The sequence below is a fragment of the Camelus dromedarius genome, chromosome 3 (genome assembly GCF_036321535.1).
Source record: "Camelus dromedarius isolate mCamDro1 chromosome 3, mCamDro1.pat, whole genome shotgun sequence".
Classification (NCBI taxonomy): domain Eukaryota; kingdom Metazoa; phylum Chordata; class Mammalia; order Artiodactyla; family Camelidae; genus Camelus; species Camelus dromedarius.
Window position 1 is genome coordinate 30,911,155 of NC_087438.1, and position 26,288 is coordinate 30,937,442.

Below are 26,288 nucleotides of genomic sequence, written 5' to 3' on the forward strand. Positions count from 1 at the left end.
TATTTTTTACAAAATGAAATTCCCACATATAACTGTTGGATTGGTAGATGAGTATGTTATTCTTCTTTGTACTTATTTTTTGCTTTTTGATTTATAACTTTTAAAGAAAGATTTAGTAAGATTCTTTATTTTTCAATTTGTCCTTGCAATGCTATTACTTTGATTTGATGTATTATTTATTTGATGTATTTCAGTATCACATTATTAAGTGCATACAATTACATGATGAGTTTGTCTTCAAGTGGTTTGTTCCATTTATCATCATGTTATATCCTTTAATGTGCACTAATGCTTTTTACATAAAAGTTTATTTTTCCTCAGTATTTATACTAATTAGCACATTTTCTTTTGGTTAAAAGATACCTACTTTCTGTTTGATAGCTGCTTGCTTGGTCATCCAGCATTGAATGAGGACTATCAGTGAGGAAGGAAGGAAGAATGAGATAGGGCAATTCTTTCTTGGTTGGGTAGCTTTGTGCTCTCTGCCTCTGGCAGATGTTTAAAGCTGAGGCTCTTGTATCTTGGATCTGAGATTCTGGATCTCTCACCTGTATCTCTCAAGCATCAGGCAATACATTCCTTTCCTTAGGTTTAGGGGTCCTCCTACAGCCTCCTCTTTGCAGGTGGTCTGCACCACATGGCTCATTCTACTGGTCCTCCTCATTCTTCCCCTCTCAAGGCAGTTTTCTGGGGGTAGAATTTAAAATGGCCCTAGTCCTGCTCTCTGTCCATATGGTCCACATCTGGTCCAAGAGAAGTAAAACCTAGACCTATACAAACCCTGCAAGGGCGGTCTGGTCCTGAGGCAGCGGCAGGCACACTCCTGCCTCCTCCACCACCACCTGTTAGCCTTAATTGCATCCTGACAATGTCTCAAGCAGGAGTCACATCTCAGCCCATGGGATAAGAAACACTCTTGTTGTCCTGTGGAAGCCAAATCCCTCTAAGGGAGCAAACATTCACCATTTCACCGCCACCACCTCTTCCCGCTCCCCCGCCCCCACGCCCCACCCCCCACCCTTAGGGAGGAGGAATTAGGAATCATAGGACTACTTTTCCAAGGAAATCTTCCTCAAATGCACCTCCTTATCCATACACTGATCCATTTTCTATTTTTTTTTTTAGAATACTGATATATTTACACTTGTTTTGATCATTTTATTTTTATCTATTTTTTGACTTTTTCCTCTTTCTCTGAGTATTAAATAAATGGAGTTTTCTTTATTTCGTTTGTTTCTTCTTCTGGTTTCAAAGTTATACATACCATTACATTCATTTTAATGGCCTTCCCTCAATATTTAAAATCTCTAAATACACACAACTTTATTGCTTTTCCAAAAAATCTAAAGGTGATCAATATTTCTGTCCTTCCCTTAACAAGCATAGGAAACTGAGTGCTTTAACTTCCCTCCAGAATTGCTGTCTTTTGTGTTATTGTTATTGCACCTTGCTTTTAAACCCTAAAAATAGTTATTTACTTATTTTTTATTTTATTTTATTCAGTACTTATTTTTTTAAATTTAAAAACAAACATTTACAGTACCTCACAGCACTTCTTGGTTCTGGTGATGCCCTCACTCAGCTTTCATTTATCTCTTTATTTGACTATTTCCTTTGCTCACTATTTTTTCTTACTATTCCTTTTTCGGGAGATTCAATTTCCTTTTGTTGAAATACATCCTCTACTAGTTATTTCAGCAAGGGTCTTTACCGGTAAGCTTTTAAAGTCTCTGTATACCTTAAAATGTCATTTTTTAAAATCCTAGTCTTGAATTGGAAAAAAATATATTTATATATATTAATTGAATTGTAAAAAAATATATTAAATAGTTCAGTTAAAGAGTCAGCTTCAGTACATCTAAATAGATAGTTAATTTGAAGATCAAACTGAGACTATCATCCAGAATACAGTTTATGAAGGAAAACTTAAAACGCATTCCATATAGGATTAGCTCCAGTGTATTTCTAATAAAATTTGCAGAAGCTGAGAAGACTGCGAATGAGCAGAGAGATAATAGCAAAGTATTTCCCTGGATTCCAGAAAATTATAGTGCTTGATATGTCTATGAGTGAATTTGTTTATATTACCCTGCTGGCTTTGGTGTGCCTTTTCTAGATAAGGAAATATGTCTTTCTTAAATCCTGGACACTTCTATATTTTTTCCGAATTGACTTAAAAAATAATGATATCCTGTTCTTATTTTATGGATTCTATTCCATCCTTTACCTTCTTACTTATTCTGTTATATCAAACTCTTTCCTATCCCAGACAGGATGGGTTTTAGTAGTTCAGAACCAGTTTTTATGTTCTATTCTCAGTCTGTTTTTCCTGTGTTACATATATGGTCTGAATTTGAGCTCTACATATGCATGTCACTCAGATTTGGAGCTCTGATTTCTCCTGGATGATGCTATCTCTGCTTATAGCTTGCTGTTGTAGGGAGGGCAATACTCAGTTCTGGGCTAAATTCCTGTGTAGGTGGTGCAGTGTTTCTGGTTCCTGTTAATGGTACAGCTGCTCTTTGCTTCTTAGCATTATTCAGATGACATGTTCCAAGTCCCTGTCCTGCACAATGATTGTGGCCTAGATCTAAGATTTTACTAACCATCTCAGCTCCCAAGCCTCTAATATGATGCATTACCAACTTGCTACAGATTTGAAATTTCTCTTCATTTTAGATACCTAGAATTTATTCCTTTTTGTTTAAAAGCTTGGCTTTATTAAAAATGGTTTTGCTGCATTTTGGCTAGCTATTGTATGTGCTTGGAGTAGCTTGTGCATTACGCATCTGCAGTTTTCCATAATGATCTACAGTTCCTCTAAAGACTTAGCACTTGGTAATATTTTTATGCCCCCAGCCCTATAGTAGCCATTATTTTATTTTCATGAAGGTTTAAAATCCTTGACATGCCTTTGTGCTTTCTTCTGTATCTTTCTCCATCCCATTTCTTAGAATGTCATCTCTGTGCTGTCCACTCTTCTGCAAATCACCATCCTTCAGGGTCCACCAAGATCCATCCACCTGGGTTACATTTTCTTTCATCTTCTTGCTCAAAGTGATCTCTTTTTCCATGAAATTTCTGTGGCATTAATTATCATTTTCCACTTATTTAATGTCAGGCATTTGTTTTCTCTTCATGCATGCATATCTAACTTAACATTCATTCTGTGATCTCTTTAAGAGAGGGAGTATAGATTTTAAATTCTTAATTTCTCTTTTAACCCTAAGCTCTGTGCATTGTACAGCTTTATTTAGTAGATTTTCAATAAACATTAGATTGAATAATTAGATCTCTCACTATGTTTAAAGTTCAGAGCACATAGTAGGTTGTCATTAAACATGTAAGTTAATGTTTCATCATGGAATTAAGGCCATCTTGGGGTAGCAAAGGGGTAATTGCTCTTCTGGAGCAAAGCAGTAACACGCAGGTGGGTGGGTGGTTGCTCTTTATAATGAGAAAGTAAGGTAAGCTAGTCACTCCTTTTAGAAAAACATCCTGTTTTGGTTTTCAGTGGCCCCAGGCAGTGGACAGAGCTCAAGAGGATAAATTTGTTTCTAAAGGGCATATCATTTGAAAGTTTGTTCTCTTTTACTTTTGAAAACACATGCACATACACGTTTTCTTTCCTTAAGCACAGTGATCAGGGAAGGGAGAGAGCCAACAGATAGTAAATTCTCTTGGTATGGACTTAGCCACTCCAGGCTGATAGACCTTAACTATTGGCATTTTTCAGCTCTAAGGAGAAATAGTCAGCTCTCGCATCGGGCAGGGCCGGCAGGTGGAAATAGTCCAAACCTCACTAAGTGATTTTCTGAAGAGAGACAAATGTCTGTTGAATAGATGCATCATCAAAATGATTTGATTCTTCAATTTAGGGAGCAGGCGTCTGGATTTGTAAAACATCTGAGGAGTCTTCATAAAGCTCTCCAGTTAGTTTTTGTTTATTTTATTTTTATTCTCAGTGTAGGACCTATTAGCTAACTCTTACCAACCATAGATTAGAAATGCTTTAGGGAATAGATGAGATGAATTTATAAGCAATTGTATTGTTTGCTTACAATGAATGTGTTTATAGTTTTTAAAAGAATTGGTTCTTTTAAAACTGGAGACTCTTTTGCAATGTTGTTAATGATGTTAATCTAATTTGTTTTCTATTTTTAAAGTCAGAGATTATATGTAACCCAGGTTAAACAGATTTTCAGAACATTTTAGAGGTGCCAGGGATCTTTCAGGACATGCTGCCCTGTCTCCTTCCTAAGACATTCCTGGCAGATGTGGGCCCAGTCTTCATATAAAGGTTCTTGTCAAAAGGAGGTTCATCACATATGGAGGCCATCAGCTTCACTTTCACTACATCTGTACTCAAGTTATGTCACTGGCATCCTATAAATAATCAGGGTAAAGAAATAGTACCAAATATAGAGGGGTTGTCTCAGCATATCCACAATTACATCTGTCAAATACTTATCAGGGATAAAGTATGCACTTTGCTTTATCAAGCTCTGGGTTGATTCCTCTATTATCTCCAATTTCTGGGAGGCTGAATTGTAAAAGGATTGTGAGCATAAGGTCCAGAATCACTACCTCTGTTGTGTGACTTTTTTTTTTAATCTTTTATCTCAAAATAGTGATCTTAGTAGTAATGCTTCCTTTGAGGTTGAAGATTTACGTAATAATAATAACACAGATAACATGTACTGCTTTTTATTTATTAGCCATCATTTAAAGCTCTGTTTAAACACGTTTAAGCTTTAAAATATTTTAATCATTTTGTTTAACCCTCACATCTGTCTTAACAGTTAGGAATTATAATCACCCCATTTTAAGGGTGAGGAAAGTCGAGTTTGGAGAGGTTTTGTCACTTGCCAGCATCATACAACCAGGAAAAGTCAGATCCAGGACATGGAATTAGACAGCCTTCCTCCAGGACCCATGCTTTCAAACACTTCTGGAATCATCTGCAGAAGCCTTTTTTTTTTTTGTAGCTTATTTTGTGCTCATGGTCACATAAAAAAAAAAAAGCACCTTTTTACTTTCATGCTTTTGATTTTTCTTTCTTTCCTTATTATTATTTTTTTTAATAAATGATGCTTATCCAGGTAGACATTCCTGTCACTGAATAAAAATAAAGTACAGTATTACACTGGAAAATAAACAAGTGAAAAACAAAAACAAAGCCAATATAAAACAGCAAAACAATGTTTTTCAATCCTGTTGTGTTATGTAGAATGCCAATTGTCAATAGAAATTTTCAGTGTTTGAATCTAAAACTTGAAAAGTTTGTCATAATAATAATAATAATTTACGTTATTGCTCATTATATTATTTAACATATTTATCACAGTGTTTCATTGCTCTGGCTTTGTTGTAATGTAGTGGGCTTCCAAGGTAATTTTCTTACACATTTAAGTGAATAAGCTTTAAAGTTTTTAACCATTTTCAAATGAAAATATTTTAAAAATACACTGTAAAGTCTCCTTAATTAAAAAAAAAATGTTACTGCCTAAAATCAGAGCTTTTCCTGGGAATTCAGGTTCTTCAGTATTAGCTACAAACATGCAGTGAAGTTTTCAAGATTCGTTGGTAAGTGTTTACTAAAGGACCCAATGTTTCTGTGGTTTTGTTGTTGTTGTTGTTTTTCTTTATATTTTTGGTGAATATTTGCTAACCCGCTGCTGCATGGCAGTTACTATCCTAAGCACAATAGAGATGCAGTGGCTACCAGGTAATGCAGAAACGTTTGTATGCATATTTTTTAAGTCTTTCATCAGAATACTGCAACATTTCCGTTCTCTTCACAGTTACACAAGGTTCTTGGGTGAAAGATCGTGCTGCACATCTTCTCTACAGCTTTGAGCAAGTCACACGGCCTCTTTGGAGCTTAATTTCTTCATCTATAAAGGGTATGTGTTGAACCTCATCATTGTCTCCCCAAAGTGACATTTAGACCCAGCTAAAAACAATATCCAGGGTTTCTGGGTTTTTTTTTTTTTTTTTTTTTTATTCATTAGCAAATGTTTTGGGCTTATCTTATATGTTTCTATGATGCACAGTAACAAACACATGATTTTAGGCCAGGAAAACATTATGCCTTTATATATTTTTGAGATGTGGAAATACTGGGTGAACAAAATAACTTTTAGCTTTTTTGAAGTTGAAGAAGTAAAGTGCATACATACATACATATAGTAAAATCTCTAAATTTAGCAAAATTAATTATAGATGCCAGAACATACACGCAAGAAAGTATATATAAAAATCCAATAATTTAAAAAAAGTTACATTAGCAACAGAATCACTTGTTTTTTCCTTTAGATAATTATTCAAAATATCACCATAAGCTTACTAAAGTTGTTACTGCTATTGATACTCTGCTTCTTACTTATTGTTTTCCATGAAAATGTTTATTTCAAGAATTTATTCTTTTTTTAAAAAATGTTTTTCTCGTTAAATGCATGGCATATCTTTGCATTTATGCTAACACTTCCTCTAGGAACACCTAAAATGCTTTTGAAATCTTCTTTATATCTCCGTAGTATCGTTGGAGAGCATTGTCATGGTATATTCCATCTTGGGAAAATAAACCAAATAGAATTTAAATGATAATTATGACTATTGGTGACATTGATGAGAAATATGATCATTTGTCTCCTTTAGGACCCAATGAACGATGAGATTTTGTGAAGCAGTGACTATCCTTTTTTATTTAGTTACATTCATCTCTGAGATACTTGAATTTTTCTTATGCAAAGAACTAACATGCTAAAAACAAAACTTCAGAAGATGTCTCAAATGTTAGTGATTACCAAGAAAATTTTGAGATAAGCCATAAGTGAAAATTGGTTGATACAAATGATTTTGATATTTGGTAACTGCTTTGGAATAGCACAAGGTGGTAGATTTAAAGATACAACTCATTTCAGAAAAAAAATTTATCCTCTATCTTATTTGTAATATAAGATGAGGACTATGGCAAAAATCAGAATGGATCAAATAACTTTTTCCTTGAGCTATTGGCTCACATCTGATTTTGAAAGTCTAATGTTTCAGAGCATCCTTATGCCTCTATTTTTAGAGTTAAAGATGGATACCAGATGGACACCATCTGTATCTATCATTAATGGACTAATGTTCTCTACAATGGGCCAAAAATATGGGAAATAAGAAAGATAAAATGGAAGTTTCCATAATACTATACACTAAATAGACTATTTCTCACCATTTGAGAATAAAGTAAAATATGTAGCTTAAAAGTTGAACTAGATGCTAAACTGCCTGGTATTGTAAAATATAACTAGCAGGTATTTCAAAAGATAAAACAGAATTTGTTAGTTAAGATAATTTGATGCCATCTTTAACTACTATGAAACTCAAAATCAATCTCTTGAAAAAATATAGTGAAAGTTGAAAGTAATATACATACAATTTCATTCTGAGATGAATGGTAAAAAATATTTTTGGTGTTAAGACTATATTTGTCACAGCATCCAATGATGGGAAAGGAGAACCACAAATCTTCCTTAGAGATCTTTTCCCTGAAATGATTTGTATGTGACTTCAAAAAGGATACAAGATAACTAAAATGACTTTCTCCAAAGAAAAGTCTATTTACAGAATAGAAAACATATAACTATACAAATATATTCAAATTGTGTTTTCAAAAACTTATGATTGATGAAAAATTAAATGTTTTCAAAATTTGTAGACACCCACCTGATACCTACGTTTCTTCCCCGAAGTCCAATCAAACGGTCGTGTATGCTACATTTGAAAACCTTCACTGTTTCAAGTTCAGGAACTCACATTTGCATTAAAGACTTCTAACTTAAAAAAAAAAAATCTGTCCATAAATTATTACTTATGGCTTCTATGCATTCATCTTTGCTTGGTCCTAATGAGTGCAGTAATAAAAATAATAATAATTTTAATAGTACTTTATACATTTTAAAATACTTTCATACATTTTCCTTTGACATCATTTGATACACATCAGACAGTGTCATGGTTAGTAACTCAAGCCCTAGAATATACAGACATGAACTTAAAGCTCAACCTGTAACTTTGTGACCTTGGGCAAATTAGTAGATGTGTTAAACCTCATTTCTTCATCTGCAAAAATAGAAATAAAAATAGAACAAATCTCTAAAATATAATTACATAATTTTGGTGCAGTGGAATGCCTAATACATAGGTAATGTTTAATTAGAGTCAATTATTTTATTTTTTATTATTATCATTATTACAAATTCTTAGTCATCCATCCAGTTTCACTTCCATAAATGAGACATGCCCAATTCTTTATATGATATAATTTTAATTCCTCTCATAATCTTTCCTGTACTTCTCTGAATTGACTTTAGTTTATCTGCTATTATTCTTTATGTGAGGCAAACAAATAATCCTCCCAAATTTTTGACATTATATTTTTTTCTTAGTGTAGCCAAGAATACTTTTGATTATTAAGAAATTATGTCACATTTTGTCTAATTGTTTGCTCTCAAGATTGCAAGCTCCTTGAGCACTAGGTCATAATTTATTCTGCCTTTTACTTCAAAATCTCGCTCTAGGCAGGCTATATGTGCTGGATGTTTGATAGTTTTCAAAATTAACTGTCAAGTAGAACAACTAAACTTTATTCACCTTGTACTGTTAGCTCTCCCTCAGTCTACAAAACCAATTGGTAAGTTTGTTTTTTTAATCTGTCGATTTTGATATTCGTTACTCTTAGATTATATCCATTTTTAAAGTTGTCATTTATCTTTTAAACATTCATTATGGTCACTAAGGTTTTTCCTGTTTTGCAGCATCTACAGTTTTCAACATCACCTTTCAAGTAACTTTAAATAGAGTTGGCAATGAAATCTTACTGTATATCACTAGAAATTTTCCTCTAACCTGGTATAGATTATTTAGTTAATGATTTAATGTAAGAAGATATTTATCTACTGTCCTCAAACCTATATTGTTCCATTTTGAAACTTTTTCAACTGTCATTTGAATACTTTATTGAGGGGAAAGTGATAAAACATGAAGTTGGAAAGTTGAGTGAAATGAAATAAAACTTTTTAAAATTAAAACATCAAACATTTTAACTTTATCCCATTGAGAAGGGGAAGTTCTTTAAAAATTTAAGACTAAAAATTACTTGGTCACATTATGTTTTTAGAAATATAATTCTACTGGTAATGTGAAACACATATCAGAAAATCATGAGACTGCAGGTTCACAAAATATTTAGTAGATTTAAAATAGTAGTTGAGAAAAGAGTACATGTGAACTGGAACCAAGGCAGTAATGTTGCTGATTTCTTTCTAATTATTCATGAAATATCCTGTAAGAAATATGTCCAGAATTCAGTGATACAGTTAAGAATAGAAAAAGACTGACAGCTATTCAAAGTGTCACTAAATTTAAAATATGGAAGATAAAGTATCTATCACAAATAACAAGTTGACAGTAAAAGTTTATTGAATAAATGAAGTTTAGAAAATCATGAGGATTATATGTTTAAAACTTACGAGATACTGAAACTATCACTTAAAGCTTGTATCAAATAAACCTGTATTACCAGTGATCGTCAGTCTTCCTTAGGAATTGCTTTGGTTTATTTGCTTTAAGTTTCTTAATTTTCCTTAAAACTTAAGTGTTTGGATGAGTTTTTTAATCTGATATTTAATTACCTTTTTTATAGTCATCAAAATGTCTAGTATTACTCAAATCGAATAGTTCTAAGATTGAGTTAATTTAAAAACTGTAATAGATCTCTTAACTTGGTATTATCCCCCATGAACATGTAGTATTCACTGTGAGACCACCATAGAGAAAAACAAATGTATGAAACTAGAAAAGTATATAATTCATACATCTAGTCACTATTGATATTGGTATGGGTAAAACTATGACTATCACATAATTTTAAACATTGTGTAATTTATCTGTGCCATATTTTTATGTTAGTGGTTTTCTTTCGCAAACTAACAAAACAAAACCTTAATAAATTATTGACTGAATTGTTTCAGCTCTGTAGGAGAATACTGTTGAATCTTAAAGACAAGAAAAGTGGAGAGGGACTAAAGGAGACATAAAAAAGAGGTTAAAAGTTAAGAAAATGGGGACTGTGAGGAAAGGTGTATCAGCTGGTGCTGCTGAACAAACTTCAAAACCATGACATAAAATGGCAGCCATTTTTTTCACTCCAGTGTCTGTAAGTCATCTGAGGTTGAGCTGATCTGGTCTGGGGTTGGTGAGGCTGGGCTGTAAGGGTTCAGGCCTCTCCTGTATATGTCTCATCCTTTTTGAATTAGTTAGCTTAGTTTAGGTATGCTCTGATGATGACACCAGAAGCTCAACACGTAAAAGCATTGTCACTTCTGCCCATGGTTCACTGGCCAGAGCAAGCCATCTGACTGAGCTGAGTCATGGAGTATGGAAACACAGTGCCTTTAGTGGGAGCAACTGCAAAGTGACATGTCCAAGTATGTCAATTAGGGAAGGAAGAAGTATCAGGGCCAATAATTCACCCACCATAAGAAGTTAATTGGAGGTCTGATTGTAAAACCTGGGGAGGAAAGAGTCATGGGCAACCAAGTTCAAATTCAGCTAACCCTTAATCCTAGACAAATTTCTTAAAAAGTTCCTGAGAATTATGTAAACAGTACGAACTGTGTGAACTCTGTGGACACTGACCTGAGCTATGTAGTCCTGCTGCCTTCTGAAACCCTCTCTAATGCCTCTGCAGGCCTCAAGAGCTGCTAAAAGAGGTGCAGGGTCACTAAGAAATCAGGCAAAATAGACTTAAAGCTTAAGTTAGCATCAATGCTTCCTTTACTCCATAATGACTCGATAGTGGGAAACTGACCAAGTCATATTTGATTCTGTAGCTCTCTGGTGCAGGCTTACATCCTTGGGCTTTCTTGCTGTTAGATGAAAAGTGTCTAAACTTCCTTAAATTTTATTCAAGCAGGCTACTCACCTGGAAATGAGTCTTCTATCTTCCGTTTATAGCTTATCACAAGGGGAGAGGGAAAAGGGAGAGTAAGACTAGAAGGCAAGTAGAACTTTGTGAAGTTAAATACATCAGCTTTTAAGTGTCTTATTTCCACTTGCAAGTGCTTCTTTCATGCCTGTCCTCTATGCGCCCAGAAGAAAATCTCGTATTTCAAAGGAATACCAGTTGTTAAGATAAAATTTGTTCTCTAGCTGTTTATATTCCATTCACGTAACTATATCACAGAAAGGCAGTGTTGGGATTAAGGAGTCTTCTCTTACGCTGGAGTATCTGCTGGTGGTGCCGTTTCCATTCGCACGGCCTCAGGACTAGTATTGGTCACTCATTTAGTTCACGTCTGGAGCCCAGAAAAAAATCACTCATAGTCTCCAAAATTCCCTGTTTTGGCCACTGAAAATCAGAATTGTGAATATGTGTAATAAACCAGAACTAATCTGATGTATAAATGAAGTGTTTTTATTGATCTATCGGATGCTTGAACATCTGGAGGAGAAAAAGGCAACCACAGAAGCAAGGGAAGTAAGCTAAGCCCCTGGCATTATCACCCCAGGCAGGATTTTTTTCCCTTCTATGATGCTTCAGTGCTTATGTTTCCCTTGAAAGTAAAGAAATAAAACCTTCTTTCTTTGTATAAATTAACCAAGCTTCTTTCTAATTATCTACAACTCAGATTTCTAGTGAAGGTAAAAAAGAGGGAGAGTAATAGTCATGGAACAGCCGTCATTCTTCCTGGAGACCAGCTAAAGCTCAGATTGCACATTGAAGTGCATTTCATTTTTCTGACATCAAAACCCGTACTTTAGGGGAAAAATTAAAACTAGCGACAGACAATACTCCTAACATCCTGTTTTCTTGTGTTAAAATGGAATTTATAGTTTGGAGGAGTGAATGAGTAGGTTGGTTGCATTTTCATTTGTTAATGTTTCAGAATGTTACATAGAAAAATGTGTTAATATATTGTCACTTTATCCGGCAGTAACAAGTACTCCTGTATTTATAATGGCAGGGCTACGTACTTAGTTCCATTAGGGCCAGGAACTGTTTGTTTACATATTAGTGGTGGGTGACTGACTCCTTAGTCATGCTTAAATGGAGCTGAGACCCTGTGTCTGAAGACCCAGTGCTATCCAGCTTTTTAAATCCAACCAGTGCAGAAAGGAGTAGTAACTATGTAATAACAGTAATAACAGCACATTTCTGTCAACTGTTTATTATGTGACAGGAACCATGCTGAGTGCTTTTCATTCATTCAGTCTTCATCATCCTCCTGGGTTAGGTCTGGACATTATTCCTGTTATCTATTTACAGGTGAGAATCTGTAAATAGATAAATTTGGATCTCAGACAAATGGTCTACTTTACCCAACATCACATAGCGTACAGGCAGTGAGGTGCTGAGCCTCCAGAATCATGCTTCCAACCATTATGCTATCCTGCCTCTGAGAAGGTAAGAATCTAAAATTACTTTCACTGGAATATGGCTCAGATATAGTGTCGCTCAGTGCACATAGCTGGATTCACATTTTAGTTTCACGATAGGTATTTATAGCTCCTTTATAGTTCTAAATCTCAAACTAAAACTTGAGTTCTGAAAAGCTGCCTGTTCCTGACAAGTTGTCCGTTTGCCTTTGGAGTCCCCCTTAGTAGACATTGCATTCCTGGCCACTAGCCTGAAAGGAGCTCCGGGTGGCCTCCTCTTAGCATATTTTAACTGGAGTGATTGGCCACACCCACAGAGCAAGCTCTCCTGTCTGGCCCATGTCCCGTGGTTTTCTCCCTTTTCTAAGACAACCATTTAAGTTCTCTTGCTATCTCATGTCTGAGCCCATCTGAATTGCAAAAGAAATATATCTTCCACGAGTCATCTACTCTCATTGTTGCTTATCACCGTAAGAAGCACCTTAAGAGAGGTGATTAGAATAACTGTCGTCAGTTCTATCCTGGATTAAATCTGTGACATCTTTCTTACCATGACATTATACCTAACGTCTAAAGTTCTAAATTCATTACCTAGCAGGTCTTGATCCTTCATTTGGTGTCACAAGTTGTTATTCATAATAAGATAAAGGTTGTGAGTGATTTGCTTTTTATTTTATAAATTAGGACATAGTCAGTGTTTTGCTACACTAACATTATTTTTATTCATTTGAATTCCGATATGTTTTCTTAAGTTGGATTGAGAAATGGTGGCATGACAGCTAGCAAATCAGAAATTATACCTCACTGTCACCTCTCTCAGTTGTATCTTCCAAAGATTATATGGTATATCACCTCTATATAGGCTTGGTATGCATGTCTACCAATTGATCATGTCTGTTTATTTCCCCCTGGAAAATAGATCAGAGAGAGTGTATTGGCTGACTTGATCAATTTCCCAATGTTTTACCAAGCAGTTGAACAACTTTTTCTTTGTGATGCTAGATGGCACTACTCATCAAGATTTTGTTTTTCACAGCTGAATTTCTTATTATAAAAGTTGTAAATAGGCATACAAAATAAAATTTAATCCTGAAATTTGATAATTAGGTGTTAATTATAAGCTTTCAGAGCAAACTTTCCCTTGAAAGTTAAAATCTTTCAAATGAAAGAAATTATAAGTGACATGTAAAGAAAATAAGGGGAAAAGAGCAACAGAACAAACATTTTGGTTTCATACTTCGGTTTAAAAATTAAAGTGCATTTATTTGATTGGTGGTTGGCAAAAAAAAAAAGCCTCAATATTGAGGAAGCAGTTATTCAAAAGAAAACAAAAAACAATTATTAGTCCGTAGAATTCCATGCTCTTAGACATGATGCTAGTGTTTTAACTACACTGAAATTATTTCTTAAATGAGTGTTGTCAAATATCCTTTCTCTTAAAGCCTTTAGTCTGTAATAGAAGCTTCAACTTTCTCTTATTTTTCTGAGGTTTCACTGTATGAAACATATGTTTCAGGTAACATATTGTTAGAGGTTTCTGTAAATGAGTATGATTTTTGGTAAGTGGCAAGAGGTTTGCAACCAAGGACAATGTAAAATCTGTGCCAAAGAAATGCAGAACCCCAACGTTCTTCCTATGCCATGTAAAGATTTGTGTCTTAAATGCATTCATCCAGTGTCACTGTCTGTTCCTTCTCTATGTTTAGTTAGTATCAAATACCAGTCTTTTGTTTATTGTATAGCAAGCTTACAAAGAAAAGGCAAATTCTTAGCCGTTTATGCAGACATTTGAATACCATGTCTGAACGTTTGGATCGTCCAAACGGAACCTACGGCATCCTGACCATTAGCTGGGTCACTAGCTAGGGGCTGAGGGCCTCACCTGAGTAATTCGAGAATCCCTTCAATCTGGCCCTTTGATTTGGCTTTCACAGGCCAGTACTTTTTATTTCTTCTCATCTGTCTGCTATCATGTTAACAAGCCAAGGAGAATCTCTGTAGCTCATTGACAACATAATAAAATGAGATTAGAATTTCACCAGCTAAAGAATGCCTTATTTTAGGGCTTTAGGCTTAAGACTAATGTTTGTATATTCTTTGGTGATCAAAAAAGGAAAAAAAAAAAGCCAAACAAATAAACAAGTAAAACCATAATGGCTGCCTACCAGGGCATCTTATTCAAGTCGGCTGAGCCTGATTGAAAACCCAGATAAGTTTCAAACCAAAACAACATAGCATCTTTCATGTCACTGACATAATATTACCAGTAAGCTCACCCCAATGTTGTTTTTTGTACCACTAATAACTTTTATCCAATTTACATTTTGTTAATATGACCCCTGGTTCAAGAAAAGTCAGTTGATGCTGGGAGCTGCTGGAAATGCTGCTTCATTTGAGGAGTTTAGAACAAATAGGTGGGATGTGTGATCTCTGAGTCCCTGAGGCAGATAGTATGTTAAATATCTCATGGCTACTGGAGATTCTGGCAACTTCTAAAGGTATTTTGAAAAGGTATTTTGAACTAACATAAATGAAACTTTCAAAAAAAATTGAAAGGAGGACAGTGTTGTTTATTGTGCAAGAACAATCAAGTACACTTAATGGAACATTGTGACAAAGAGCCACAAATTAATATCTAATCTCAAATACATGCAAAGCTTTTATCCTCCTAAGTAGGCTAACCAAAAAGACTAAAACAAATTGTCTTAATTGTATTTATATTTTCAAGCCACATTTTCCGTATACAATTAAGTTATTTAAAACTCTGCATTTGAAGTACTTGTCTTTAATAGTAAGGTCTGGGTTTATTTGATTAAAATGTGATTTGGCATGGTTACATGTCTAACATTTTAATTAAGGAAATTGCATTTGCTTTCTTGATATTTGGCTATACTCTAACCAGTTGTTTTATCAGTTACACATGACATATAAACACGTTTTGCAAATTAGTTCACTGGTTATTCCTTATCCTGCAAAATTTAGATGGCAGAAAGATATATAGTATATGTAAATAATATATGTGTGTATTAGCTTGCATGCAATAGAAAGTTAGGTAAATAAAACTACTTTAATGTGCTCTATTCATTATTAATCAGTGAAACTCAAGAACTTAAATAGCCCAGGCCATTTTAGCAGGAATAAAGATGTTTTTAAAAAGCATCAGTCCTGTAACAAATCCTATTTCTCAGCTCTACTAATTGCTCTCTTTGCATTTAAATCCTTGCTAGTGCTGAAAGGTAAAAGCAAGCTAAGAAGCTGCATGACTGAGAAACCCAAACAACTCTTAAAAAATTTTTCCTTTCCAGTCCTGTGCCTTGAGAGTTTGCCATCTGGATTGCATACTGTATTCAGTGCTTTAGCCCTTGACGTTTTTAGACAATAGCACTGTAGCATTTCAGCATGTTGTGTCATGATAAAATAAATGTTCTGTGCATTGAATTATGCAGGTATATATTTAAAACCCTTCATGTGCCAAAGGACATAGTGAGGACAGGTACTTGCCAATTTGGTTTTGATATACCAACATTTTGATGAGGTATAATGTGTGTATTATCAGCTCTGCATTCATTGATATTTTTAGGGGAGAATATTTCAGAGATAAATACGTCAAATTGTATATTGCTTTGGGCTTTCTCAAGGCTAATTAGTATCCAAGTGACTAAGATGTTTTACTCCTCTTTAATACTTTCATCCCAGGGTGATGTTTGCCTCAGGTTGCACTGTTTTTGATTAACTCTACGTGATAATGAAAACCATGAGACTAGCCTCGTGTAGGAGTTCCTTTTATTCTGACGTTACATATAAAGCTGAGGAAGTCTTCCAATATTTAGCACTAAACTTCTTCTTTCTGCACCTAGACCTCAAACCAATTATGAAAGTGTGAGGAATGATTTTATCTAAAGTCATTACTGTTTTGTAAGGTGCGTCTAACTGAAGAGTTCAACTATTTTTATTGGGGTGAAAAAAAGTGCATTCTAATGAGGGTTCAAGGCAATTTTTGTGCTCTCCCAGGACAGGCAGGGAGTCCGATCAGCAATCGCACATAGAAGATTGAGACAAATGGGCTGACGCCTTCTCTGTTGTCATAAAGTGTACGTTTTGAGCTAATCAGTAATGACTATTGGTATTTCCTCCACGATGTGAATTGAATAACATTGTGAAAAAAGGAAATTCCCTTTTCTTTTATTTTACTTCTGTTTCGGTGAGCTCATTGTGATGCTGCTTTTTATCAAGTGAAATATATAATGGGCTCAGTATGCAAGTTCATCTGTAGACATAATCCGTGAGAAATGGACTTATCTAGAGACGACTATAATCTCTCCACCTTTCAGTTTGCTCTTTGTCAAGTTATGTCTGAATCCAAAAGGGAAAGATAATTCATAAACCAATTTGTATCATTATTATGCTTTCAGGAAGTTAACACTATATCATACATTAGCTTTGACTCAATTTTCTTCAGCATTAACTGAAGCAATTAAAAAATTCAACTGAGATATAACTGACATATAATAGTACACTACCAGTTTCAGGTGTACAATATAACAACATAATGATTTGATGTCTGTGTATGTATTGAGAAATGGTCACCACAGTAAGTCTAGTTAACATCCATCACCACACGTACTTACACAAAAGCAGTTTTAATCAGTGAAAATATTTATATTCTGTGGGCTTGGATATAATAACCTGTGTGTTGTTGATGTTTTTCGGGTTGTAAAGTAGATTCAGTTTGCCTCCGTAAATGGAGGGTTTGTTAGATAGCAAGAGGAAAACGGTAAAGAGGTCTCGGGTGTCTCAACAAGGCATCACAGATAACCATAACATCTTTTTTTACCATTGAGTTAAAAAAAAATTAGGTTTCAGAGCTTGAGAGCAGGTCAAATGACTCAGTGGCAATTCTAGAGAGATTGTACTAATACTGGGCCACTTTTCCATCTTTATTCATCCTGTTCACTCTATTGCCAACTAATCAGTATGTCTCCCTCTCTCATAAATGGGAAAAGAAGAGGTTCCAGTTAGTCTGGACAGTCACCTCCAGAGGAGGGATCCATTGGTCAGAGCCCACTTCACAGCCTTCCCGCAGGATGACTGCTTTATTTCCCACGTCCATTCCAATTAGTCGTAGTCCAGGCAGGCCACACAGGGTAAATTAGAAAAAAAAAATGCAATTCAGGCATAACAAACATCAGACTGAGGTTATGAGCATGGCAGTGAGTCTGAGACTTCTCACAAGACTGCTGTGTAACTACAGATAAGTTGTGTGGCCTGGCCATGCGTTTGGATCCAGAGAAAAGAAATGCTTGTTTTATATCATTATAATTTCACTATCTGAGTTTCTCCAAGTATGTAAATTTTAAATTGATAACTAAAAAATAGCTATATGAACGAAATTATATGTAATAAATGAGAGTACGTACAATGTGATATAAGAATGCTAAAATTGGTTTCATATTGAAAGGCAGTTGGAATAGTCCCCTGTACTCATCAGCTAAGTGCTATAAACTACTTCAACATTAACTGCTGAGCACTTCTAATAAAAATTGACAAAGGCCTGCATAGTTGGATCTTTTAATTTCCTCAAGGAAATACATTTGAAAGAAATTGAATTATGATTGAAGGAGCTAATTCCAGCAATTAAGTGGTTATTTAAAGGATGATTTCCTACATAGCACAACAAATGGAACATTTTTCAAAAGGAAGAAAAGTCATGAAAATGCTTGCAGGCACAAAAGAATAATAAATTTTTAAACTACAAAGCTAATAAACTAGATAAACTGGTGTCATGCTAAAGAAACCCATCCTGGTTCATTAAAGTGTAACATCTGAAACCACTAAGCGATCTGTCCCTTTCCACTACTGCAGCACAAAGGTGCTAAATTACAGGCATCAGATTAACTCCTCATTCATTTAGGCTAAGCTTTGCTTGAAATGCACCATACGTGTTCAAAGAAAGAGTGTTTTCCTTAACAGTGTTTGTGAAAACTCTGACTTTATGTATATGTAGATATGTACACACATAATCTTAGTACAGACTTTCTTTTTTTAAAATTGAAGTATAGTTGGTTTAGTTTATTATATTAGTTTCAGGTGTACCACAAAGTGATTCAATGATATATATATTTTTTTCAGATTATTTTCCACTATGGGTTACTATAAGCTATTGAATACAGTTTCACAGATTTTCTTTTAATAAGATTATCTTAAGAGGGAAATCAGCTCTACCAGCTTTTGTCAAGTAAAAGTTAACACTCATTGATACTGTTCATCAGACCAGGATTCAGTAGGTGTACTACTGCTACTATTGTCAGTGATACTGAAAACTCGTAACTCGGAGAGATCATTGACCAATTTACCTTTGGCTTCTTTTGTGTAAAAATACATTGGAAGAATTAGTATTTGGAGATATTTGCCACCAATCTAGCACTGGTATTAAAAAAACTGAAGTACTCAGACTAATAATTTGGTACCTATTTAATTTTCCCACATTAATCATGGATTAATAAATAGCAGCTTCTGCTTTATGCACAAGGCATATTCAGGTCTATTCTAATTTAATATTATTTTAAAAAACATTACACTTTTGAATAATTTAGCTAAAGAGTTTTAGTTTTTGCTGCATTGTTGAATTTAAATGTTATTTTAAAGCTGTATTGGATGTGCCATTTTACATGAATTGATTTCTTTAAATTTTAATCTTTGGACCATAAGCATATAAAATGAGAACACTCCATGGGTAAGACATGATATATAATGTTAATATGGGGAGTATGCTCTTTAGAAAATACTTACTGTTTAGGAAAATCTTTGAAAATAATGACAAAAAAGAAGAAATGTATTTTTCTATTTATTGGAATTATTTCTTTCCACAAAGATAGTTCTCTAAACTGTATTGACTTGCTGTCCAGCACGTCTGCTAGAATTTTTTGCAAGAGTGGAAGTGCTCTGTGCCTTCATGCCCCTTAACACCAGCCACTAGGCATCTGTGATTTGGGGGCACTTGGAATATCGCTAGTTCAACTGAGGAGCTAAATTTTTCATTTATTTATTTCAATGAATTTAAATTTGAGTAATACATGGCTAGTGGTTACCCTGTTGGACAACACAGTATTAAGTGTCAGTTCAGGGAAATGCGCAACGTTCTCAGCACTTACTTTAATACCAGGAAAAGTGAGATTCTATGTTTTTTTCCAAATCAAATAAACATTTGGAAACCCAAAAATTAAGTATGAGGAAACAGTCTAAGTAATGTAAGAGAACTTCAACCAGGTTATTTTGGCCATTTAGTGACTTTTTGTGTCAGAGACAAAATTTGTAAGTCCTGAAGAAGGAAATGGTGTCTGTAATTCCCATGGCACGTCTCTAAGGCACTGCCAGGTGCACTTTAACTTGCTCTTTGAATGCGTGGGCGACGCCTTTGGAAACAAATAAATATGCAAAGTAGGTTACTATCAACTGACTGTGCAACATGAAATCTGATACCCCAAGGAGGATTATTCAATGACGCACTTGGTTCTAAACAACAAACTACATTTTGAAAAAGAAACAAAACAGAAATCTACTTATATCCGTATCCAGTCACGTGAAATTAATTGTTTCTAATGTTCTGTCTTTATGCCAGTGTGTTAATTCACTAACTTCAGAATAATAATTCAGTGTCATTATGTTACCACCAGTTTTCAAATCACTGTCTTAATATTAACTCCTTCTATACCTGATTGCTTCTCTCACTTTTTCTTTTCTCTCTGTTTTCTCTCCAGAGTGCTTACTTTGTGTACAAGCCCTTAGTAGCCTTTCTCTCTGAATACGTTACTGCTCCCTGGTTTCCAGTTAAGGCTCCTAGCTTCTGTGTTCCTAATCAGGGCCTCCATTAAGCAGTCACAGAGGTTATTGTTTGGTTATGTTTGTAGTTAGTAGCTCTTAGCTTTATCTACTTAGCAGTGGTTTACAAATTCCTGCTAATGCTAAATTAGAACAGTAATTTCTGGTGGCTTCTACTTTTATTTTCCCTTTCTCCTCCCCCTGTTGCAAATCAGAGATGGAGGAGGGGAAAACACTGCGAGATGAAAAGCTTTACCATACCCACCCTGTAGGACAGTGGATAAGGAAGATCACAGTTGTTTGGCTTGGGATCTGGATCTTATTAATGTCACCAGGCTTCTCCAATCCTCAGTGGTAGAAATCTGGATTCTTCCTGCTGTTAGCAGGCCTTCACATGAACTGTAGTTCACTAAACTTTCTGTAACTAAATAAACTCAGGGTTGCTAAAACTTTCCTCCTTCCTTTAAAAAGTCCAGCAAATAGAGTAGTGTTGGTATCACAACACCACGCAGCTGCCTGATGTCCCCAAACTGACATATGCTAAAACGTGTCATTTGGGTTGTCCCTTCTTGCAGCCATAACCTGCTTTCCTAAATTTGGAGTTTAAAATGTGCAGCTTGTAAAGCACTAGAAGAGAATGGATGTGCAGTAATGTATTTTCGGCCTTGTGCTCTCTCTTGCAGAAACAGAGCAAATTTATGCTTTTGCAATATAGCTGATGCCCCCAGATATTCCAAGGACAAATAATAAATCAGAAGGAAAAAGTAGAAGGGATGTTAAATGTTATACATGAGGAATGAACTTTTAATTATTCTCTCATGAAACATTTGGGGTAGAAATAAAAATACACTTGCCCCTTGAACATCCTGGGGGTTAGAGGCCAGATCCTCCGAGCAGGGGAACTCTCTGTATGCTTTATAGTCTGTCCTCAGTATCCATGATTCCTCCATATCTGAGGTTCCACATCTTCGGATTCAGTCACTGCAAATTGAGCAATACTATCTGAGTAATAGTATTACAAATAGTAATACAAATTGAGTAATAGTATTTACTATTATATTTATACATTTTATTTGCATTATATTTTTGGCCCAGAGCTGAAATAGCATCCAAACTGGGTGTAAATACACACATACAGTGGAATGCAGTGCATCATAATGATCTCAAGCAGTACTGATGGGAAATGAGCAATTTGAATACATCTTTTAAAATGAGAAACAAGTAAGATATAGGCTGAGAAAAATTATTAAGTGCTCTGTTGGTTACTGAAATTCCATCATCATAGCAGATTTGGGGCCTTAGAGAATTATTGTTCTTCACATTTTAGTGAGTTACTGCAACTGATAGCAATTACTTAAAAAATAAATCTGCCTTGCTATCTGCCAAATTGGCCCCAGAATAGTCTTGTGAAAATGTTGGCTTTACAAAAACAGAAGTTTAGGGGAGAAGGGTCAATCTATCTTTCTCCCTCTTCGACAAAAAGATTTGGCTCCCTAAATTCACCAACATGCAAAATGGGATAAAGTGCCTCCCATTCCTGGAGCATCATATAAATTGGGAGGAACTTGAACTGATCAGAAAAGTGCCCGCTTCTCAATTAGTGTTCTCTCTAGAACTTTCGATTCCTATGGCAACGTAAGCACCTGGTGTCCACTGGTTGTGTAGCCATTTGTAAACCCCAATTTCTGTTGAATAAGGAGGTGGGGATGGGAGTGGCTATATTCTGCCTGCTGGAGGTAGATAAATGTAAAGACGGGAGTAAACACCTATTTGCCTACAGAGGAGACTAGAGATGAGAACAAGGCGCGGTCAGTAGGTCTGCCTTGGCACATGTCAGTCTCTGCAGGAAATGCCCAAGGAAGTGAAAGTTTGTCCGGAATTCTGCAGGGTGATTATGAGAATGTTCCTTTTTTTCCCCACAAGTTGCTTATGACTTCATTACTCACTATTTTTCAGTGTATTTACTGTATCTGCTTTATCACTGACTTTACTTCTATCAGGGATCCCAGAGAGCGGACATTTGCTCCTTGCTGGGGGAGAGAAGGTAAAAATGTGGGAATGTAGATTTTTTAGGAGCATTTTGCAAATTTAGAGCCTAGGAAACTCTCTTCTTGTCTTAGGTCTTTCATGCACCCTCTGCAAACATACTGTCTGGTTGTCTCATGGGCAGTTGGTGAAGCAAACACATATATTCAAACTAAAGAAATGGCTTAATGATAGTTTTCCTTCCATTCTCTATTTTCTCCCAACTGGCTTTTTCTTTTCAAACTCTTGCTTAGTTAGTTGCCCTGCCATCTATTCATACTCAGTCATTAAATGAGACACTTAAGAGGTTCCTTGGTTTCTTCCCCTTCCATGTCCTCTTCTCAGTCAATTACCAATTCTTGAATATTTTACCACACAACTGTTTCTCAAATATATTCTTTCTTTTCCATCCTTGTTTTATTATTTGTCATTTTATATGTTCCAATGTCTTTACTCAGTCTTTATACTTTTGAACAACACAGTAACAGTATTTTTGTCTTGAACCTCCACACGCATCTACACGTGTGTGTGGCCTGGGAACACCAACTCATCTGCATCATGCTGTTTCTCATACCTGTTTCATTGCTCAAGCTCCTTCCTTTTGACCTAGAATTTTTCAGCGTGCACTTTTCCTACCCTTTTTGCTGAGTAACCATGTCTCTTTGTTGAAGACTCATCACAATTTTGGATCTGTCCAAGAAATCTTGCTTATCTCAGGTTAAGTTAAGATCCCTCTCAATGCTCATGTAATAACCACTTCATATTCCATATCATTTTAGAATTATTTCCATGCCTACCTCTCCCATTAACATGTGAACTTTTTGAGGGCAGAACCAATAAGTTATTCTAACATCTAGCAGAATCTGTGGCATATAATAGAAGTTTAGTACATTTGAATCAATAAATGGTTTCAAAGATAATGCTTTGAAGTGAGATTTTTTTTCTAGATCAAACTGGAAGTGTACTAGAATCCCAGCTTCCTAAGACATCATTGTTATGCATTTTAAAGAACATGTAATAGCCCTAAATCGAGCACTCCTAAAATAGCAAGCAGAAGCTGCCTTTAATCTCTCTCTTGATTCACTCCGTTGAACAGACTTGCTAGACTTTGAAAGTTCCTCTGCTCTTCTTCAGGGTTCATTCCCTCTTTCTCCTGGCTCTCTCCAATCCCATTACCTAGCTTGGAGTCTCTTTTCTCTGCTAAGTCAAGTCCCACAATTTCTCAAAGCCAGATCTGTCAGGTGTCAGTGAGTCATTTCCTTTCTGAGCACTCAGGATCTGAGTGCTCAAACACAGAAGTAGGTGGTCATGTCAAGGTATCTTGGCAGGCCCGTCTGCTGGCAGTAAAGCCCCTCGGTGGTGTTACCACGCTCGCAAAGCAGCGCGGCCCCTGCTGCTGCTGCCTTCACAGACGTGCCCTGCACAGGCTCCTGCTTGTCCCACAAGTCTGTGAGACTGGCAGTCTGTTTCCTTAGATTCTACTTGCCTCTGGCGCCGCAGTTTGGGTAACACTGTGCCTAATCTGAAGTCATAAATAGAATTCTACTCCCTTCACCCTTTTCTTTCTATATAAAAATGAGAAAGTGAGTCATTTACTGTGATTGGATATACTGTTATTTTCAATCAAAGCACTACCTGGACCAGCTTTTGCACTGAAAGTCTTATTTTTTATTGTTGATGGAGAATTTTCATCCCCTGTCAAAGAGATTTGGAGCCACATAAAATTACAAAATGGGAAATCAGGAAGGGAACCTTAGAACTTCCCTAGTTCAACAATTTTATTTGTAAATAGGAAAACTGAAACCCAGGAAGATTAAATGATATGCCCCAGATCATGAAACTGGTGATAAAATCTGGCCTGGATTCTGTAGCCTCCAATTTTTGGCCATTAAGGTTTTCATTATAATATATTGACCTTCTAGTTGGGGGATATATTGGAGGAACATTGAAGGATGCAGATTCTCCAAATTGTGAATAAAACCAGCTCTTAACACTGGCGTTGAGGCAAACAATTGAGAGATGACTGTCTAGATTCAAGCCCACTTTTTTAGCACAAGTCCCATGGAAGTTTCCTATTTGTAAGATTCTTCTTCCTTCCTCTGTTTGTGTTCTGCTCAGACCTCTTGCTTCACTCAAACTAACTTAAATCTGCTTTCTTCTGATTTGTGCTTTAATTTATTTTATTTTATACTCCCTCGAAGGTGAAAATATATTTTCTAACACATTGATGTTATTTTAGGGTTTTTGTTTGTTTTGTTTGTTTGTTTCTTTTTCACTTCTCACTTGCAATGTCTAACCAAATTTCTCTAAAAAGCTCTTTACTTGAAGGTGAGGATCACTTTCTTTTATCAAAACCAAACAATCCAGATTTCTTTCACTTTTTTTCCTATAGATGCTACCGTACACTTAGCATAGTATTTTAAGGCTTATTCATATTGTAGCATGTGTCAGAATTTCCTTCCCTTTTTTAAGGATGAATAATATTCATTGGCAGTGCATACCATATTTTGTTTATCTATTCATTAGATGATGGACATTTGTGTTGCTAGTACCTTTTGGCTAATGTGAATAATGTTGCTATGAGGTGGGTATACACATATCTGTACAAGTCCTTGTTTTCAATTCTTTTACATATATACCCAGAAGTAGAATTGCTGGATCTTATGGTAATGCTACTTTTAAATTTTTTTCAGGAATTGCCATACTGTTTTCTGTAGCAGCTGTACCATTTTGCATTCCACTAGCAATCCACGAATTTTTCAGTTTCTTTTCAACATCATCAATATTTATTGCTTTGTTTTATTGTGGTCGTCCTAATGGAAGTAAAGTGGTATCTCCTTTTGATTTATATTTCCCTAATTATTAGTGATGTTGAGTGTCATTTCACATGTTTACTGTCCATTTGCGTATCTTTTTATGAAGAAATGTATATTGAAGTCCTTTGGCGATTTTAAAATTGAGTTATATGTTCTTTTTATTGTTGAGTTGTAGCAGTTTATATATTTGGATGTTAGCCCCTTATCAGATATATGATTTGTATACATATTGTCTCATTCTGTGAGTTGCCTTTTCACTCTGCAATAGTGTCTTTTAATGAACAACAATTTTTAAATTTTAATGAAGTCAAATTTATCTATTTTTTCTTTTGTTGCCCATGCTTTTGGTGTCATATCCAAGAAATCACTATCAAATCCAACATCATTAAGCTTTTCCCTTTGTTTTCTTCTAAGAGTTTTTATAGTCTTAGTTCTTACTTTTAAGTCTTTGATCCATTTTGAGTTAATTTTTGTGAAGGGTCTAAGGTAAGTATTCAACTATTTTCTTTCACTTGTGGATATCCAGTTTTCCCAACATCATTTGTTGAAAAGTTGTCTTTTACCCATTGAATGATCTTGGCATCCTTGTTCAAAATCTTTTGATCATATATATGAGGATTTATTTCTGGTCTATTTATCTGTCTTTATGCCAGTACCACATTGTTTTGATCACTGTAGCTTTGTAGCAAGTGACACCTCCAATTTTGTTCTTCCTTTTCAAGATTGTTTTCCCTATTTGGGTCCCTTGAGATTGCATATAAATTTTAGCATAGATTTTTCTATTTCTTCAAAAATGTTGTTGGGATTTTGATAGGAATTGCATTAAATCTATAGATTGCTTTGGATAGTATAGATCACAGTATTAAGTCTTTCAATTATAAATATAGGATGCTTTTCTATTTATTTGTATCTTTTTAAAATTTATTTCAACAATGCGTTGTAGTTTGAAGTGTATAAGTCTTTCACCTCATTGGTTAAATTTATTCCTAAGTACTTTATTCTTTTTGATGCCACTGTGAACTGACTTGTTTTCTTAAATTTTATATTGTTCATTGTTAGTATATAGAATTGCAAATGATTTTTGTGTGTTGATTTTGTATGCTGCAATTTTGCTGAGTTCATTTATTAGTTTTAACAGGTTTTTTTTTTTTTTTGCAAGTAGAATTTTGAGAGTTTTCTACACATCTGAGAACAGAGAAA

At 35.1% G+C, this 26,288-nt stretch overlaps 1 long non-coding RNA gene across 1 annotated transcript in view; it reads left to right on the plus strand.

Annotated features, from left to right (window-relative positions):
- The window catches only part of LOC116150545 (uncharacterized), a 200,596-nt gene that overhangs the window by 45,010 nt on the left and 129,298 nt on the right, over positions 1 to 26,288 (plus strand). Inside the window, exon 4 of the long non-coding RNA XR_010380460.1 lies at positions 5,805 to 5,906. This is a non-coding gene — a long non-coding RNA (uncharacterized LOC116150545). The remainder of the gene's footprint in view (positions 1 to 5,804; positions 5,907 to 26,288) is intronic.